The following is a 21,107-nucleotide window of genomic DNA, read 5'->3' as shown; positions in this document are numbered from 1 at the left end:
CCAGCCTTTCATAAGCCCATGCTTGCTGGGCCTGATTCCCTGGTTGTCCCATATGTGCCATGTGATGGTGCTTGGGGTGATGTGTTCCATAACCTTCCCTGGCACTGAGGTCAGGCTGACAGTTGTGTAGTTCCCCGGATCCTTTTTTTGGTTCTTCTTGTAGATGTGTGTCATGTTGGCTAACCTCCAGTCTGCTGGGACCTCCCTAGTTAGTCAGGAAGCCTCCAGTTAGCCATAAGTAAGCCATTAGTAGCTCTGGGACAGCATGACAAGGACTGAGTTACTGTGTGGTGCTGAGGGCTTTTGCTCTGCTCCACAGTGTACCAAATACAGTGGAGTACATTTCAAATGTTTGTGCAGTAATGCTGGCAGTATAAGGAATAAACAAGAGGAACTGGAAGCTTTGGTTCGATCCCAGAGCTACTACAATGCTGTCCTGAGCGAGGCTTGGTGGGATGAGTCCTGGGACTGGAGTGCTGTGATGGATGGTTACAGGCTGTTCAGGAGAGACAGGCAGGGCAGGTGAGGTGGAGGGGTAGCACTGTGTGTAAATGAGGGAATGGACTGCACAATAACTTGCAGTTGGGGGTGACATGCTTGAGAGCCTCTGGGCAAGGATGAGGGGAAAAGCTAATAAAGCAGATGTTGTTGTGGAAGTCTACTATAGATCACCCAGCCAGGATGATGACACTGATGTATTAGTCTATAAGAAATTAACCCTCCCCTCTAAATCAGTTGCCCTTGTCCTTATAGAATCATAGGTTGGAAATCATATAGAATCATTTAGGTTGGAAAAAGCCTTTGAGATCATCAAGTCCAACTGTTAACCCAGGACTGCAAGTCCATCACTAAATGGGTGATAAATTCCCAGATGTTAATTGGGACTGTCATACAGCAGCTCTGAAGAGGTCTAGGAAATTCATAGAATCAGAGAATGTTTTGGGTTGGAAAGGACTTCTAAAGAACATCTAGCCTAAGTCCCCACTCTGAACATAGGCATGGAAATCTTTCAATAGGTCAGGTTGCCTAGAGCCCCATCCAACCTGACTTTGAACACTTCCAGGGATGGGACATCCACAATTTCCCTGGGTAACCTGCTCCAGGGTCTCACCACCCTCACATCCAAAAATGTCATGGAATCATAGAATCGTTCAGGTTGGAAAAGACCTTTAAGCTCATCAAGTCCAGCCATTAACCTAGAATTACCAAGGCCACCACTAAACCATGTCCCTGTTTGCCACATCTACACATCTTTCAAATACCTCCAGAGATGGTGACTCAACCACTTCCCTCAGCAGCCTGTTCCAATGCTTGACAACAACCTTTACAGCAAAGAAATTTTTCCTAATAGCCCATCTAAACTTTCCCTGGGGCAACTTGAGGCTACTGCCTCGAGTCCAGTCACTTGTTACTTGGGGGAAGAGACCAACAGCCACCTCTCCACAGCCTCCTGTCAGGTCGTTGTAGAGAGTGATAAGGTCTCCTTTCAGCCTCCTTTTTTCCTTACCTCCATCCTAAGTCTGCCCTCTTTCAGGCTAAAACTGTTGTCCCTCGTTCTGTCACTACAGGCCTTGGTAAAAAGTCTGTCCCCAGCTTTCTTGTAAGCCCTTCTCAAGTATTGAAAGGCTGCAGCAAGGTCTCCCCAAAGCCTGCTCGTCTCTGCTGAATAGCCCCAACTTTCTCAGCCTTTCTTCTTAGCAGAGGTGTTCCAGCCCTCTGATACTGTGTCCCTCCTCTGGACCCACTCCAACAGGTCCGAGTGTTTGTTGTAGTGGAGACCCCAGAGCTGGATGCAGTACTCCAGGTAGGGTCTCATGAGAGCACGGTAGAGAGCTCCCTTGACCTGCTGGCCACGCTGCTTTTTATGCAGCCCAGGATACAGTTGGTTTTCTGGGCTGCAGGCACATGTTGCCGGCTTATGTCCAATCCTTTGTCCACCAGTGTCCCCAGGTCTTTTGCATCCTCTGTTTCCGCTCCCTTGATCCCCCAGTCTGTACTGAGGAATGACTGGGGATCACCCCTACCCGGGTGCAGGTTGTTGAGCTTGTTAAAGTTTATGAGGTTTGCATGGGTCCACTCCAAAAGCCTGTCAAGGTCCTGAAGCACATTGGATATTACTTTCTGATAGAGGTGCCGTAGGAGCTGAAAGGTGCCTTCTGAGATCTGTTGTGAATAAAGATGGTCTCATGGGCAAGTCCATGCACCAAGATGACTGGTGGGTGGCTGTCTTGGCCACAGTGATTATGAAATAGTTGAGTTTAAAATCTTTAGCAATGTGACAAAAGCTGTCAGCAGATAGGCTGCCTTGGATTGTGGAAGAGCAGGCTTTAGGCTGCTCAAGGAACTAGTTAGTAAGGTCCCCTGGGAATCTGAGTTCAAGGGTATTTGTGTCTGTAAATGCGGGTCACTTTTTAAGAGCCACTTTTGAAAAGAGCATAGGTACAGGCAATTCCAGTACTTCAGAAGTCAAGCAGGTGGGGCAGAAGGCTGGGCTGGCTGAACAGGGGTGTCCTTCTGCATACTTAGGTGGAAGAAGAAAGTGTATGGAATTAGAAGGCAGGGTCAGGCTGCTGCACAGGAGGACTACAGATGTGCTGTTTGCCACTGTACGGGGATAATTTGATCAGCCAAAGTGCAATTGGACTTAAAGCAGGCCAGTACTGCGGTGGATAAAAAAAAGGTTTTAAAGTATGTCAACAGCAACAGGAGGACTAAAGAAAGTTTTGATCCATTAATTGATGAGGTTGGTTGTCACCTCACAAATAGGGATGAAGATAAAGCAGAGATATTTCATGCCACCTTTGCCTCTGTCTGTAGCACCAGTGATGGGCCCTGGGACCCCTGGAGCCCTGGGCTGGAGGACCATGACCAGGGCAGTGATGGACCTCCAGTTGCCTTTGAATCTGTACAGTATTTGCTGCTGCAACTGAATGTATGTAAGTCAGTGGGGCCCAATGGGATTCGTCCCTGGGTACTGACAGAGTTGGCCGATGTTGTTGTAAGACCTCTCTCAGTTATGAATGGTTTTGGGAATCTGGAGAGGTCCTCATTGACTGGAAGCTAGCAAATGTGATTCCACTTTTCAAGAATGACCAGAAAGAAGACCCTGGTAATTATGGGCCTGTCGGTGTCACTCCAGTGCCTGGTGAAATTATGGAGAAGGTTATTCTGGGAGTTACTGGAAAACACTTGAAAGACAATGCAGTCATCAGTCAAAGCCAGCATAGGTTCATGAAGGGAAAGACATGCCTTACTAACTTAATATCATTTTATGACAAGGTTCCCTTCCTAGTGGAGAAAGAGAAGGTAATAGATGTGGTTTGTTGGGCAGTTTGTGGGTTTGTTATTTTTTTTGTTTTGTTTTATTTTGGCAAAGCTTTTGATGTGGTCTCTCACAATATCCTGGAAAAATGTCCAGCACACAGGTGGGCGTGTACATAATATAGTGAGTGAACAGCTGGCTGAAGGATGGGGCTGTAGTAAGTGTGGTAACATCTAGCAGGTGACCAGTTACTATTTGTGTTCCCCTGGGCTCCATTTTAAATCTGATTCTCATCAATGTTTTTATTAATGATGTGGACACAGAACTTGAGTGCACACGAACTAAGTTTGCCAACAACACTAAGCTAGGAGATACCATTAATTCCCTTGAGGATAGGGAGGCCTTACAGAAAGACTTTGACATATAAGAATGCTAGGCAATCACCAACTGTGAGAAATGTAAGAAGGACAAATGCCAGATTCTGCACCTAGGATGGTCTGATCCTGCATGTACATATAGACTGGGGGACAAGAAGCTGCAGCCTAGCAGAAAGTGATCTTGGGGTTTTGGTTGATGATTGTCTCAATGTGAGTCAACAATGTGCCCTGCAGGCTGAAAGGGCCATCTGTATCCTGTGGTGCATTAAGCACAGAATAGCTAACCGATCAAAAGTGATTCAATATTGGTGAGGTGTCACCTTGAGTATGTTGAGTGCAGTTTTGGTCTCCACAATATAAGAAGGTTATAAAAATGCTACAATGTGTCCAAAGAAAGACAACAAAGATGGCGAAAGGACTAAAGGGCATGACTTACAAGGAGCAGCTGAGGAGACCAGGTTTGTTCAGCTTGGAGGAGACTGATAAATGACCTCATTGCTGTCTAGAACTTTCTCATGAGGGGGAAAGGGAGGTGCTGATGTCTTCTCTCTGGTGTCCAATGATAGCTCTCAAGGGCATGGCTTAAAGCTGAATCATGGAAAGTTCAGATCGGATATTAGGAAAAAGGTCTTCACTGAGAGGGTGCTCAAGCACTGGAACAAGCTCCCTAGAGAAATGGTCATGTCCTCAAGCATGTTGGTGTTCAAGAAGCAGTTGAACAATGATCTGAGATATATGGTTTAACTTTTTGGTTGCCCTGTGTGGATTCAGGAGTTGGATTCAATGATCCTTGTGGGTCTCTTCCAATTCAGGATATTCTATGATTCTTAGTTATATAAACCCTATGATTCTTAGATTCTATGATACTTAGTACCTCAACCAAACTGCCTAATTTATAATTGAGATTTATGGACAAAAAAAAAATAAAAATGCAGTTTCTTTTCCTGCTTGCACCTGTGTGACAAAATGTGCCTTACTTCTGTTGTCCTTGATGTCCCTCAGTTGCAGAATTGCATGCTTATTCTCTGGGGTTATGCATTCTTATTGAGCCATTCTTTTCAGTTTGCAAGCCAAGTTTTGAAATGTTAGTATGTCAGCCATTTCTGTTCCTTTGTGGCAGAACACACAGTACACAAGTGGCTTAACTGTGCTCAAAATTATTAAAAAAAATAATGTTTTAATCCTTAAAGCTGGTTTTGGATTAGAGATTGGCACTGAAACCATATATTCCTCATGCTTTCTGATGTTTTGTTTGCCAAGACTGCAGTAAAAAATAAGAAACTAACCTTCGGTGGCTCATATGGGTAGAATGTGTTTTTTCATGTTTTGAGGAGGAGTTTGTGTGTATGTGTTCACATGTTCTTGTGCATGTGGACACAGCACTTCAGGTATCATATTAGGAAGTGATTGTGTGTAAGATTCTGATTGAAAGTGAGACATTTTTTGGGCATTATTTTGTGAAGTGGGGATTTGCTTGCAAGATGCAAGTTGAGATTTGAGCTAGGACACTTAAGGACTTTTTAGGTGGGAAGAGATCTGTAGTAGGGACACCAGGATAAGACTTGCCAATTCTGGCAAATGTCCTTATTGAATATGGTGGGATAAACCAGGCCTGGATGAACTTTCAGTGTGCCTTGAGGAGCTCTGTAGCTGCAATACCTCTCCTACATTATGTGCCTTGGCATAAACTTTGACTCTGGAAGTTCTCTGTGGGAGATGCAGTGTTTTAAAGACTCTGTTTAACCTCTCTCTACACCAAAAATCTGATGATTTATGACTAATTTTTAACATACTTACTCTAGATAGTTGTCTGTTCAGCGCCTTTTGTGCTCTTAGTTAAGGCTACCAAACAGTAATTTTAGGGTTAAGAAAAATTGAGCAATATGAGTAACAGTCCTTTGGCTGTTTTCATTTATCTGTGCATTTGAACAGAGATTCTCATTTATTCCACATTCTTAAACATAATTGTAAGCAGTTTCAAAATACAACCAGTCTCTTTTTTTGCTAAAAATGAAGGAGCACCGGCAGGTATCTGGTGATACTACAAGGGACTGATAACTCTGCTGCATGTGATGAATTCAGGATCAGACACTATAGCTTCAGCTGACTTGTTTGGCCAAGTCAGGAGCATCTGTGTGCTTTAATGTCTTGTGTTTGCTTTCCAGACTAGAAGTACAATTATAGAAAGATGTCAGACATCATGTTACAGCTTTAGGTCGTGACTTGTCTGCACTGCAAAACCACACCAGCACACAGCTGACGTCAACCATGCCAGGCACACATTCATGTCAACTGTGCTGGAATTGTTGTGCTGACAGGTGCTGAGCAGCACAAGAATGAAACCTGTGGAACAAGTATTTTCTCCCATTTTCTCTTTTCCTTCATGAGCTAATTTAATTTTGAAAAATAACTGGGAAGTGCAAGTTTTACACAACTTTTTTGAGGCACTTAATGCTAACCTTTTATTTTTGTTTTTGATTTCTTTTATATATGTGTCTGGAAATGTAATTTTTCTTCCAACTTGTTATTGAATATAATGGTTGATCTTAGTCCCAAACCCAGAAAATCTAAAGTGGATTGGAATGGCTCTTTGTGAGAAGAAACCTCAGCATGAGAAAAGAATTCTGAGTCTGTCCTTGGTCTGTTTGTTGAGATGCTTTCGTTGCAGCTTATGTGGTCTCTAGGTGCAGTATAAAGGAATGATCTCACATGCTGGTATCTACTTAGCCTGGACAGGCACTTGCAGGGTGGGGTTTACCTGAGACTATCAAAACCGTCATGAATCACTACTGGAGAGGACTGAATAGAAGAATTTTCATCATGTGACTTCCTTTAAGTCTTAATTCAGTGATGTTCTTCCTTATCCAACAGAATAAATTACCAAGTTTTTGTTTCCTGCTTGATTAAAATTTAGTGTAAAAATATAGTTTCTAATCACAAAATCACTTCCTTCCCTATGTATCAAAAGCTGCTGACAATGAAGTGGAAAAAAATTGCACCTCTGTCTCCTAGTCTAAAAATTATTTTGTGCCTCTTAGGCACCTAGTTTTTCTAATAATTGAGTCTTATTTTGTTTGATACTTTTAACAGGTTGACATATTAAGTGTAAGTAACTGTACATAACGTAAGCCTAGAGGACTTTTCTGTTATAAGGACAATTTTTTGAAACTTCCAGGTCAAGCCTAGTATTTTTGTGAACATTAGTATTTTTGTCAGAGTTTTGTAATTTCCAAAATTTTATTATTTCAATGAGTGTACTAATCCCTCTCTCAAACTCTGGTAAATATAAAACTTGCAAGTCTTACTGCTTAAATTACATTTGTCAAATTACCAAACCATACAAGCCTGGACACAGTGCAGACATTTTATGCATATCCAGTTGACAATATGCCAGCCAGTTATCAGGAGCTTTTAACACTGTAGTATACTTCTCACATAAAGGAAATTTAATACACAGAGCCTAACATTTCTTACAACTTATTGCATGTGGTACAGTGTGTGTCCCTGTGTGTGTGTGTCAATGTGTGTAATATGTACTTTTTACCTTCCTGAGGGAATTAGGATTTAAAAGATATTACAGGAAAACACACATCATTCTTATGTGAGGAAACCTTCTGCATTCAAAGGTTTTATTAATCACAGACATCTCTCAGCAGTTTGAAAACTCGAAGATTTATGGGAGCCATTCTTTAAGAATGGTTGGGAATTATTACTGTACGCTTATCTGATATAACTTGGTATTCCCCTGCTTTTGTGTACTTACAAGTTTAATGGACTTTTTGAAAGTCTTTGGATCTGCTGTGCCAAAAATAATGGCTCTAATCTTTCAACCCTTGTTCATGAGAAAAATTCTTGTTGAGGTGATTAGGCGCTGTGAAAAAATAACTATTAGTGAAAGCAAAGGTTGCCACATCACGTCTGATGTGATCCAGGCTGCAGCGTTTCTTTTTCTTTCCAGCTATGTGTTTTGTTAGAAGATCAAATGGAGCCATGCAAATGAGGGTAACATACTGTAAAGAAGAGCATGTCTCAATATTTCTATCATGTTGTATCATGCGCCAGAGAGACAGCTGTTTTCTCCCCTACGATGAAGACATAGATGCATATTAAACTGTGGTTTCTGGCTGCCTTTCAGAACAATAAGAAACCACACACCTGTCAGCTCTTGGCAAGCATGAATAGTAAAATTACTAACTTTGTTTCCACAGCATTCTCTCACTGACAAACACACCATTGGCTTCATTTTTCTCTCAATCACTTCTCAAAAGGCTTAGATTTCTCCCTAGAGGCACAGAAGAATTAAGCAGTTTTACTACTCCTTCTCATAAACGGCTTACTTTTTAGAAAGGGTACATTTTCATGCTTGGCTTGCTTTATTACTACTTTTCTTCTGGAACATTTTTTTTGCCAATCAGCATTTTGCATCTGTAAGACTTTGTGCTATATAGCATGCTTCTTTCCTAAGGCAATCCAAAACCACTGCAAGCTAATGGCTCATTTAGTGATCAATTTGTCAAATAATATTCACAGATGTTTTTCTGGTAGTACAGTGCAGGTAATACCCATGTGAATGATTTCTTCTCATAAGTGGCTAGGTGTAGGATTTGTTTTGTAAAGTGTAGTGCAGGATTCTCCAACAGCCAAGTTTCCCTCTTGCCTGCTAAGCTTTTAATCATAGCATTCAGTTTTAAATATAGAAATGTGAATGAGCACAGGAGAAAATTTCTGTCCTTAAGGACAGGTCCTTAAAAGATAGATCCTTAAGGAGCTGCAATACATTCCTAGGGTGGACTTAAGGGCTGGCTTTCTATCTTAGCTCTGCAAGTCCAGCTTTTGTGCTCTTAGCTAAATCATTTAAGTTATAAGAAAACCATTAGTCTTTCTATTGTTTGGTTTGGTTTTTTTTTTCCACTTGCTATATTAACAATAAAACCAAACTGAAGAGCTAGATGGTTCAAGACACTACAAAAAGATTGAAAACTTCCGCATGTTGTTCCTGCCCTCACTTCCCCTCTTTTCCAAGTTCTTACAGCTCCCTCCCACTGCCCCCCAAGTTAAAAGCACAAACAAGGAATTCCTCAGAATGTCTTTTACAAGAAATGTTGAAAACTTTGAAGACATTAATCTGAAATGATCTGTCAAAGATCCAGAAGCATGGAATCTAACTGAACTTTAACTACTTTATGCTACTTAAGCTGGAACAGAACTGCTGAGCCGAGCAATTTAAGATTCCCACAGCTGCACTAGCTATGTTTTTGTTCATGGTACTAAATTGTTTCCATTAGCCTGAAAAGGGTTATAAAACCTACAATCAATTTAGTTTCTGGGGCATTGTGTTTTGAATACCGTTTAATAGGGTGTGACAAAAACACATAATTTCTCCACATGTTCTTACATTGCAAGCAGATTTTGCTTGGTACTAGGCAGTGCACCAAATGCTCTGGACAGAGAAATGTTCAGCAAAGAAAGCCCTGGAATTGGAAATAAAGGAACAGTATCAGATAGCTAGAATGCCCAGGGCATGACAAGAATCTTAAGTGCAAGAGATGAGCACAAAGGAATAATAGGAATTTTTATCATCCATTTGCTCATCTGCTCCACATTTACTATGGATAGAAATCATTAGATTTGTTTAACATAGGAGAAAAGAATAGATTCAGAAACTGGAAACACGACTGAACCCAATTAGACAGGAATATATTTAATACTAATATTAATAACCAGAGATGGCTGTATATGGTGAACAGCTGTGGAGAGGAGGAGTATTCTTGCTTTCTTCCAATGAACTCAATGTCTTGGATTACTTTCTCAGCCTAATACACCCACAACATTTTTGTTACATGAATAACCACATTTATTTTAATAAGGCTTCTTGATGGGAGAGGACAGACTGATTTACTTACCTTTATTAATGTTCCTAATCTGTTTATAACACTGTACCTCCTTACAGTGCAAGCGCTTCAGCTTGTGTTTGTATTCATGGTGTATCTTAAATCAGCTTATTGCACAGGAAAATGAGACTGCTTTATCAGGAATTGTGAATAAACATGTTCAAGCAAGTTACATGATAAGGCATTTGTGAATGGTGATGTGGAAAAAACCACATTGTTCCATGACAGCATGTGTCTATGAGTGCATTTTGGTGGTTCAGTAATCATATAATCGTGTGCTGAGGTACACTGTAAAACATATGAATGCTGACTCAATGAATGCTGAATCAAAAAGGGGCTTAATTCTGTTTTTGACACAGGATGAGCTTAATTGTCTTTCCTAGGTGTTTTATTGTCTCTTAATTTACACTTGACACTTTTCAAATGGAAGCAAAAGAAATATGACAAATTTCACTTTGAGTCTAGAAATACATTGCAACGTTAACAAGCCAGCTTCTTGCCAAACAGTGCTGTAAGGTAATGGATGAAGCAACGATCAGGGTGAAATTGGATTGCGTCGGTTGTAGTGCACTGATTCCAAGGTGTGCTTTTCTTATCTGGTTTGTTCTTGTGAGCATTTTTAAAGGGCTCTTTTAGAGATCTTAAAAATTATGTGAGAACTTTTCCAGGTTGAATTTTAAGCAGAGAAGATTAGCTTCTGGTAAAGGCATATGTTATAGACATTTCTGAGCTGCTTCTTACTAACAGGTATTGTGGTTATTTAAGTGTCATATGACAAAAGAGGATATCATTAGTATTTTGTAAAATGATGATAAACAAGCCTAATATGCTTTACTTGATGTAGAGAAGTAGAAAGCATGAAACTTGATTGAGAATTGCTACATAAACTTTCATGTAACAATATTTAAGATGCCAAAACATTGATTCCAATGTTCAGCTCAGCGGCCTCACTGAAACTAGCTGTTGTAAAGTAGAGAGAAATCATAAAAAAATAGAGCTTGAGGGGGATTAGAGAGACTATGTAAACCATCCGGTTCTCCCGAAGCTGAACAAAGTGTCCATCACACCTAAGAGTGTTTTCTTTACCTGTTTTACACATTTCCAACAGCAGAAAGTTAGCAACCTTCTCCATCTATTCCAGTCTTTCTTTGTCCTTTCCATTGGGGAAGTTCTTTTCATACCTAACCTATTCTTCCCTACTACAGTTTAACCCTATACTTGGTCTCAAACTTGGCAAATATGGAATAGTTCTTTCCTTTCTTTGCAGTTGCATTTTACAGAAGAGATACATCACAGCTGTTCTACCACAAGACTCATCCCCATTTTTTTTGTTCTTGCTTACATTTTAGAATCGGTTCTTGCTAACATTTTAGAATCGTAGAATCATTTAGGTTGGAAAAGACCATTAAGATAATCAAGTCCAACCATAGACCTAACACTAGCAAGTCCACCCACCGGTAAAGTGTGTCCCTAAGAACTACATCTACATGTCTTTTCAGTACCTCCAGGGATGGTGACTCAACCCCTTCCCTGGGAAGCCTGTTCCAATGCTTGACAACCCTTTCAATGAAGACATTTTTCCCAACAGCCAATCTAACACCCCCCACCCCCACCCCGCACTCCTCCTGGTGCAACTTGCGGCTGTTTCCTCTTGTCCTGTCACTTGTTAACTGGGAGACGAGACCAACCTTCACCTGCCTACAGCCACCTTTCGGGGAGTTACAGAGAGCAATAAGGTCTCCCCTTGACATCCTTTTCTCCAGACTAAACAACCCCAGTTCCCTCATCTGCTCCTCATCAGACTTGTGTCCCAGCCCCTTCCCCAGCCCCGCTGCCCGTCTCTGGACACGCTGCAGCCCCTCAATGTCCCCCTTGCAGAGAGGGGCCCAGACCTGAACACAGGGTTCGAGGGGCGGCCTCAGCAGTGCCCAGTGCAGGGGGACGGTCACTGCCCTGGTCCTGCTGGCCACCCTGCTGGGGACACAGGCCAGGGTGCTGCTGGCCGCCTGGGCCCCCTGGGCACACTGCTGGCTCCTGCCCAGCCGGCCGTCACCCAGCACCCCCAGGCCCTTTCCCACCAGGCCCTTTCCAGCCGCTCTGCCCCAGCCTGTAGCGCTGCGTGGGGCTGGTGTGACCCAAGGGCAGGACCCGGCACTGAGCCCTGCTGAACCTCACACCACTGGCCTGGGCCCATCGCTCCAGCCTGCCCAGGTCCCTCTGTAGAGCCTCCTGCCCTCAGGCAGGTCAACACGCATCCCAGCTTAGTGTCGTCATTTTCTGTCTGGTCACTTCCATGCTGTGTTCAGTGGAGCACATCTTACAGGTCAGAAGGAACTCCTAGGGTGCTATGCAAGACAGAGGGATATATCTCTGTGTGTGCTGCATCCCAGCACACAGTGCCAATGCCTCTCCTTCCGTTTGTGGTCTGTGCTTATCCCCAGAGACTTACTGCCTGGCCAATGTGATATGTCTGCTTTATGACTATCCCAAAGTAAAGGCAGAATTTTATTCCTGTCTTTATTGAACTGAGCCTTATTTTTCTTCTTTGCCACACCACCAATCTACTGGAATCCTTAAAATTTGAAATTGTATTCTTGAGTGTGAGCTCAGGACAGCTGTATCTGTAGTCTCTGATTTGCCTATTTTCTGGCACTGAAATCATGAGTTCAGTAAGGTGGCAAGTTTAAATACTGTGATATCTTTTTTGTGCTAGTCATTATTGAAAACCTCATAGATAACTGATTTAATCTCTTACTATCCTTTTCTTCTCTTTCGTATCCTCTACCATAGCTCGCTTTTACCTGCAATGTACTTTTAAATTAAGTAACTACCTGCTAAATCTGTGTCATATTTTCCTCTTAGATTTGTATCCCACACAGTGTAATCTACTGCTTATCTGAAGTTTCCTTTACCAGAATGAGTGGTCATTATTTCGTGAGTTTCCTCTCATAAAAATTACTATGCTTACAGATAACATTGTTCAGTACTTCTAGTAACTGCGCTTTCAGGTGCTAAAATACTTTTGGAAAAAAATAGCCATCATGGCTAACTTTTGTTTTTCAGGCTTGGTTTCTGGGCAAGTGTTTTTAGAGCTAAACAGCTCATCCATTTTTGTGGAAAGGCTTTCAGGCTTTAGTACCCTTAACTATTTTGTGATCTTTCTAGCATTGGGATCCACGTGCCAAAGCAGATAGGGACATGGATATGTGAATGCAGTGTGATCATTTATGTAATACACAAGGGGTAAATAGGAGCATTTTGACTCTATAATATGTTAAGATGTTAATATATTTTTTTTTAGTTAACTCTGCAAGTTAACTAAAGCTGGTAAAAGAGATGAAGATCCTGTAGAAGAGTATTACTTTGGAAATGTAGTGAAACTGAAGAGGTAACTGCAGCTTGGGTTGATTCAGAATGTGGAAAAGCTTTTTCACAAAATAACGTTTTAAAAGTTTTTTTAAAAGTCTGGTCATTTGAGAAAAGTGAACCAGTTTATAGGGTGATTGAGAGTGGACCTTGGTATGCAGAAAAGTTGGAAAGGAATATAATTACTGTTGAAAAGAAAGAAAGGTGGCTTCATTGAAGTGTGTTGGGTGCACTGCTTCTAAACTGCTATGTAACTCGGTTCCTACTAAACCAGTAAAGAAGTACAGAGAAATGTTTGGAAGTTTTATATTATCTTCTACCCCTAAAACCCCTAATGATTTCAGGAAACTTTCATTGTTGACTGGAATATAAAATAACATTGAAGTATGGGTATATTAGTGTTAATTTTACCAATATTTCCAGGTAAAGAGGTGAGTAAGAATAAAGTACTTTGTGAGCCCATAGTAATGAAATTACATAAACTAAACAACATTTGAGACTGGTTTGATCCTAGCTGAAAATGCTGCATTTGTTGTGATAATTGCTGCAGGTGTTAGGGAACTGTGAAAGCTGGATATCATCTCTGATGGGTCAAGATGAGACACCTGTAAAGACTCTACATCCATCATATGACAGAGTGCTAGAGAACAACTGGTCATTGCCCCAGATGCAAACTATGTGGGAATCCAGACTGAAACATGAAGATTTTGCAGGTTAGTGCAATAAGTGGAACTGGCAATGCAACAGTAACAAAGTCATGTACAGTGCTCTTGGCTAGTTAAGGAGCGTGCAGCTTTTTCCATGCTGAAGCAGCCCATTCCAAAGGACCTGAAATGTTTTAAATGGCTTAACCACGGCTACCATGGTGGGAGTGGGTGGGGAAGAGGAGGTGGGAAGAGGAAGTGTTAAGGCTTGTTACCCAAGAGATAGAAAGCTGGGAAACTCCAGCAAATCAAGTAGCAGTTGTTTAATCCTTAAAAAAATGTCTTTTTGTTAGACATGACCCATGGCAGCTGGGAAAAGGGACCCATACTTAAACTCCTGATGAGGAAGAGTTTGTGCTGATGTGCTGGGTTTTGTGCTGGAGTGACCAAAGTGTGACGGTATTTAACACACCCAGAATGGAAACAGAGCAAGACCCTCTAGCAAAAAGGCAGTAGTGGACATGGTATGAGCGTGTTAGTATCTAAGCTGTCACAGCTGTTTGTTACCTGAAAGTGAGTCAAAACTGTACCAAATACATTTTAAACTCTATGCAGTTTAACACATTTGCTGAGGAAATCTGACTAAAGATGGCACTAGCAGCTGATGAAGATACGGTGTGGTGGAATTTAGCTCTAATTTGAGCTGGCCACATACATGCATGTGGTTCTGACCATGCAGTTCTCAGCTGAGTGATGCATGCTGACCAAACTGATGAACTAGTTGGTTATGCCTATGAAGGAGTACTTCTAGAGAAAATTAACAGTTATAAATATTAAATCAATTCTACCTCAACTAAAACAATTTACTTTTTTTCTAGGAAGTATTCACTTGTGTGAGATTTTCAAGACATAAGTTGGTTTTGGCTGTCATCTTCCCCTGTCTTTTTGCTACTTTTAAAAATTATTATTGTTATTGAGAAACAATACATAAAGTGCACCCAAATTATTCCAACTAATGAGTCGTCTTCAAGCATTCTTTCTTAAAATACAATTGTCTGCTATTATTATTTGTGATATCCCCCAGCAGGCTTAAACTGCCTATCACAAAGCATAGTATAACTGGCTTCTAGTGTTTGAAAACCAGAGTTCTGTAAATGATGCAGTCAATACATGTGAAACACCTGTGTTTGATAAGGACTTGCAGAAGCTATGCTTTAAATATACATCATTAAACTACAAGTGGCTTGCAGAGTAAGTTATTGATCATCTTTTGCAAGGTCTTGAGATGAAATTCTGCAAAGAGTAAATCTGAATCCTTAAATATGCTGCAAGAGACATACATTTATACCAGTACTTTACCAATCAATTAAAGCAGGAAAACAATACTGGTAGAACTTGTATATTCATTTAGCTGTCACTGTAGCATGAATACCTCAGAAACCTAAAATTTCACACCGTCCAAGAACTTGAAAGCTGCAAATCGTTATCATCTGTATCCCACTTTCCACACTACTTCATAGCTCTGCTCCTCATTCTTTGGGTACTTCACAGTTATTGCTGAACTGCGAGCCATTTCCACTAAACAATTTTGATTTTCAACCTTCTTATGGAGGTACAAAAATTTAGCAAAACAAAAGTTGGTTGAAATATCTACCTAAATTTTACTCAGGAATGTAAATAGGGCTTATATTTCCTTTTTCTAAATGAAATGAAGAATATGAAAGGTGTTCATTAACTGTTAGAGTACTATTGCTCTGAGAATTAATTTCAAACTAGGTATAGTGGAAGAAGCAGAACTTTAAACCAAATAACACAGATTTCAAAAAAGACATTAAAATAAATTGTTAAAGTTTACTGAGAACACCAGAAATCACATAGCTTGGAAATTCTTGACGCTGTTGGCTCCTTTCAGATCTTAGCTTTTTTTTTTAATCATAAGGCCTTTACCCTCAAGAAGAGGCAAGAAATCTTAGTTATGAAATTTATAATCACATATATGACTTAGTTATAATGCCATGTGCTCTATTTACGTTCTAATTTTTGTTCTGTTAATGGGTCTACTGCCTTATCAATCCTTTTACAATACCTTTGACCCAGCTTTACAAAATGCACTCGCAAAGCATGATTATAAAGCCAAACATGCTAGTTGCGTGCTAAGTAAGAAGTTGTGTGCACAAAGCTTGTGAATAGGTACAACCGCATAGTTATATTTGCATTTTGGAAATAAAATGATCTGGTTGGAACTGTAGATTCTTGCATGGTCTAAATTCTATGCACACATTAGACCTCTTGCTTTGCAAAAGTGGCTTCATACTTCTAATAGAAAGACAAACAGGTATGAAGTTTTCGACGTGTAATGATACACAACATTATGTAAATGATACACAGCATTATGTAAATAATGATTAGAAATTTGGAAAGTTGAACAGGAATATATTAGGTACCAAGAGGTACAAATAATCTTAAGGAGTTTTCTGGCTGTATAGGATGTTAGTTAAGAGAGAAGAACTGAGTTAGCTCATATCTCTAACAAAAAGAAGATAATCTACAGAGGAAATCTCTCTTAGTGCTTTCCTTAAAAAAGGTAGTTTATTCAAAGACCATGTCGACTTTTTGTTGCCACTAGCTATAGCAATGTCAAGAAGACACCATAATAGACCACGTTTACAAACAAAACAAAATAAAAAAAATACATATATTTGTTAGTTTATGAATGTTTTGTTGTTACACCGGTCCGAGACCACCTTTTCATAGAATGTGAGTAACCTCTGTTTTTTTGCAGCCTCCTAGTTATCAAACTTATTAAAAGAGGGGTCAGCTATTCAGATCACTGTAGCCTTGTCTGCTCTCAATCATTTATTCAAAAACGTCTGGGTTAAGCTAAATCTTGCTTTCTTCCATACTTTATGTGACAGCCTTTGGTCTTCATACTGTCATCTATATGCTCTCAACCACTGGAAATCTTCTAAGTACCTGTTTCAAAGAACAATCAGGTTACTTCATTCATTTGTACGATGATACTAATTCCATCTTCTTGCGATATGAGTGGCATTATGTTTGTCTTGCACCAAATGTAAATTGATTGGTATGGTCTATTTTGCATTTTATAATTTTAAACATATTGGATCATTTTATTTAATTCTTGTAACATGCGTAATTGAATTGGATGTCTTCTGTGCGTCAACTTATTTGTGTGAGCTAGGTTTGAAATGTTGGTACTGAGGTGTTTACCAGGTCAAAGCATGTTGTTTAAAGCAGTATCTCAGTTTTTGACAATTTGGATGACGTAAGAATAAAATACCACAAAAGTAATGGAAAAGAAAAAGTTAACAGAAAGAGAGAAAAAAAAATATCAAATTATACAGACTTCTGCAGTTATTACTGGTCTGTTTTGGAAGTGAGCCTGAGTATAATTAAAAGCTGATTTTAGATTCATCCACAACTTTTTTTTTAACATGAAAAATGTGCATGTGAAAAATATATGTTAATTGTCTTAAACTATTGGAAAGAAGAATTACTTTACCCCAAATTACAAACTTTCTTTCCAGAAATGAGACAGTTTAAGTATTTGGTCTAATGTAGCTGTTGCTTCCAGGGCTGCAGTTGAAACCTCACTGTTTACTTTCTCCACTGGTTAGGTGCTTTTCTCTGAGGCAAGAGACCCCAACTGTTCTGCTGTTCTCTGTGACCTGACCAAACAGTTTAGCATTTTTTAAAGGAAGGTACCAGACAACAACTGGTCTGTTTCCCTTTGTAAACCTCAAAGGCCATTCACTCCAGTGCTTTAGCAAAAAGACTTCTAATTGCATCAGAGGTGTAAAAAGTTCAATTCTCATGTATTTGTTTACTCTAATTACTCTGATCTTGGTTTTAAAAACCTGTAATTTGATTTTTTTTCCCCGACTAGCTTTCTTAAGCCTAAAGAGACTTGGGGACTCTTCTCCTTTGTGCACGTGTTCTTTCTGTCTGTAATCTCTGGTTTTGCTCAGGAAATTGTTTGCCAGAAGCACTTTGGGAATACCTGTGACTTTTAGACTATTGAGGTCAAATACAACCAGAGGCCCTGTTACGTCCTGGTACAGAACATTTAAAAGGTGGAGGATGTAAGCACAAACTCTCCTGTCTCTACCCTTTACCTCACAAGCGGTAACTGCATGAAAGGAACCAAAAGAACATTTTCTGCAGCACCAGCACACCTCTTATGGGTCCAGAAGGCAAATACTGAAATTGTCAGCATTTTCTATCTGATAGGGTATTGGGTCTTGTCTCTGGACTCCTACCTGTTCAGCCAGGTCTTGTTGAAAAATGTCCCTTCAGCCTTTAAAAAAGGGGAAAGCGTTAGCAATCTTCTTTTTGTAGTTCATGTGCCAATCTTTTCTTTTTTTTCCTCCTCATTTTATAACTGAGTTAAGCATTTACTTAGAAGGAATTATTTTGGCCCCTTAATGACTGAATGAACTCAGCAAGGAAGTTAAAGGTGAAAGCTATCACGCCTTTCTGTCAATCGCCTCAATTAGTCACTTGCTTATATTGGACTTCCCTGAAATTGTCTCCTTTGGTCTTTACCACCCACTTGCACTTTACCCTCATGCAAGCCTTAAAGTTTGTGTCGTTTTTGATAGTAATAAGTCAATAGGGGAAATACACCATGTGACAAGTCAAATGAGCACATAGATAATGAACTAAAGCATCAGTGCTTGTGTAATAGCTGGTTGTAGTTCTAGAGGGATGTAAATAATCACTGAGAGTGTACTGAAGCCCAATTTATTTTGACAGTGATGGACTCGATGGGAAGTTCTCAGATGACCTTTATCCAGTGGTAGGTTGTGGATACCCTTCTGAAGTTGTGATGCCGGGCTGTCATAATTTGTGGCAAAGCATCATGGTGGCACAGCAACATCAACTCTTTCAATCATTTCAGAATGTTTTTCAGTGTTTCCAAGTGCATGTAAATCCATGAGGACCTGGATTATGCTCGAAAAATATTGGAAGGCAGATATGTCTGAAAAAGCAAAGCTGTTGAGCTATTTTTTTCTATTCAGACTGTTAAAATGAACAGTAATTACAACTAATAGCAATGTATTGGTTCTTCCCTGACAAAGTGACAAAGTCTTTCAAAATCTCCCCTTGCTAACAATACAGAATAAATGCATACTGAAGTACAGTGATTGTGTTATGGTTGTGTTTGTCTAAAACTGTAAATGAGGAAAAGTTTTGGGATTTGTTAAACCAAGTGATACAGTTGGAAAAAACAGAAAATCTATTATACACTGAAATAAGATTACATTCTCCAAAACTTGAGAAAAATGAGTTTTTTCTGGGATGTTTAGGGAACACATACTTTCATTTACAATGACACGTTTTTTCTTTAAACATAGCTGCATATATTACTTTGTGATAAAGAGAGATTATTTAAGTGAGATTAGGATTTCTTTCTTTGTGTTCAAGAACGTCTACATTTACACAAATGGTTGTTGTGCTTTCTGAAGAAAGACATAACATGCAAAATGGCTGGATGTAGAATGATAATCCATCTAATTTATTTTCTGAGAATGTAGCATACTGGCTGATTAACCTTATTGGCATCTTGCAGGGTGTAGCTTTGGAAAAGGATTAAGCGAGAGAGGAAGCTTTTATTTTTTTACAAAATGCTTATTCTGATTTTTTCATTGGAAAGCAGAGATAAGCAGCACAATCTTGTGTGTAGGGGTACTTATACATGAATGTGAGTGGCATATCTATATGCGTGTGCTTGATATCTAAATTCTTTAGGAATTGTGTTGTGGGAGAGGTGGAGGTGGAGGAATAAGGAGTTTCTGGCAGAGATGTGTCAGAGACTCCTGGTAAGGACAGTCATTTTGACTACAGACAGCAGCATTTTTGGAATGCAGACCACACAACTGGGATTTGTATGTGTGTTTGGATTAAAAATAGAAGAAAATAGGAAGGGTTAGAGAAAGATGTGAGCAATGACCAGTTTCAGTAACTTGTATAGCTTTTCCGCATTTAGTGGAACAAATAACTATTGAAATCTGAGCACACAAAGGATGTAGTAGGTTTAGTAACAACAAGCAGTGTCAGCACACTATAATTAACATAGGGTGGTATAATTTATAAGGAATGTACTATGCATTTTAACACCAATGCAGAGAGAAGGGGAGAAGAAAAAGGATTGTTAGTCTGCAAAATCAAGTGTCTTTTATACTCAGATGTAAATATTTTATTTGTCAAATGCTCATTACATTTTTTGTGACTAAGAAAAGGCCTCTGTCATTTTGAATTAATGCAGTGGCAAGCAAGAGTGAGTCATAAAGATGACCTCTGTCCTTATGCCTCCATATTAATCTGAAAGGGAAAGTCTCAGCAGGCTGTTTTTACTGTACGTAATTAAGCAATTCTGAATGCTCAGTGACTTGAATGGTATGGCATAGAGCCTGGTAATATGACAGTTAATGAGATGAGACTTACACTTATTCTGCCTCTATAATAAGTGAAAGCTTTTGCCTTCAGATTGAGGGCAGACAGATACTGAAGTATTCATTAAAAATGCTAAAACCAACAACAAGGGCACTGTTCTGTGTCTCTGTTTTGTGACTCTCTCCAAGAAAGGAGGAACTAGATGAAATTATTTCTTAATTATACTTATTCAATATCTGTAATAAGCTGTGACATTTGCATTCATAGTAGTGAAGACTAAAAAGGAGACATTCAGGAAACAGCTAACAAAACAGGGAATGATTTATGCTGCTGTATCTTTCTTTCAAAGTCCAAAATATTCAGGCTGGCTGAAGCTACATAATTAATTTTGCTCTGTGTCTGTAATAAGAAGATACTATTGCCTTGAAAAGACCTTTTTGCCTTTTTCTTTGCTGCCTTTCCACATTCAAATACTAAATAATCTTGCTTTGTGTAAGTCTTCTACTTGCCATTGGTGTTTCTTGCATATTTGCAGCATGTTCTTTGCAGCTATGTATAATACATACTTGGGGAAGGGGCTTTCCAATGAATCACCCAGCCTAGCTGATATGGAGAAAATGGATTGTCTGGATTTTTAAAATCACCTAGATTTATGTTGGTAAGCACAACTACATTTAGATTCTGTATTAAAAAAAAAAAAAAAAAAAAGATCACTAGAAAAAGTGTTGTGAATGATTTTCTGAATGTTTATTTCTATGTCATTAATACCGGAAATCTCAGTAATTACCTAGGGTTAGCTAGCTTGGTTATGTATCTTTGGCTGCAATCACAGAAGTCCAGACACCTCCCCAGAGAAGAACATTGACAAGACCATGTCTACATCTGAAAATGTAATCAAGGCCGGAGCCCTAAGCTTTAACCCAGCAAGCCTACTGAGACATCATTGTTGTGTTCAGATTAGGGCTTTGGTCTTAGATTGAAGGAGGCAGCTGGGTCACATTCTTCTCCACACTGCTCTGTTCCCCCAGTGACTCGAGCTAACCTCTTTGATTTCTCTCTTAACCTGTTTAATCCTCATGAGCATTCAGAGTCTCTCTTGCCCAGTTTTGCTAGCCCTCCTCCAGTTGGAGAGATTCGGAGGTGCTGTTGG

The 21,107-nt window shown here is 39.7% G+C and overlaps 1 long non-coding RNA gene across 1 annotated transcript in view; it reads right to left on the bottom strand.

Annotated features, from left to right (window-relative positions):
- The window catches only part of LOC308056824, a 103,656-nt gene that overhangs the window by 57,226 nt on the left and 25,323 nt on the right, over window positions 1–21,107 (bottom strand). Inside the window, exon 1 of the long non-coding RNA XR_013924989.1 lies at window positions 1,263–21,107. This exon is cut by the window's right edge and continues 25,323 nt beyond it. This is a non-coding gene — a long non-coding RNA (uncharacterized lncRNA). The remainder of the gene's footprint in view (window positions 1–1,262) is intronic.

This window comes from Falco punctatus (assembly GCF_963210335.1).
Source record: "Falco punctatus genome assembly, chromosome: Z".
Classification (NCBI taxonomy): domain Eukaryota; kingdom Metazoa; phylum Chordata; class Aves; order Falconiformes; family Falconidae; genus Falco; species Falco punctatus.
This window is presented reverse-complemented; position numbering and strand designations above follow the sequence as displayed.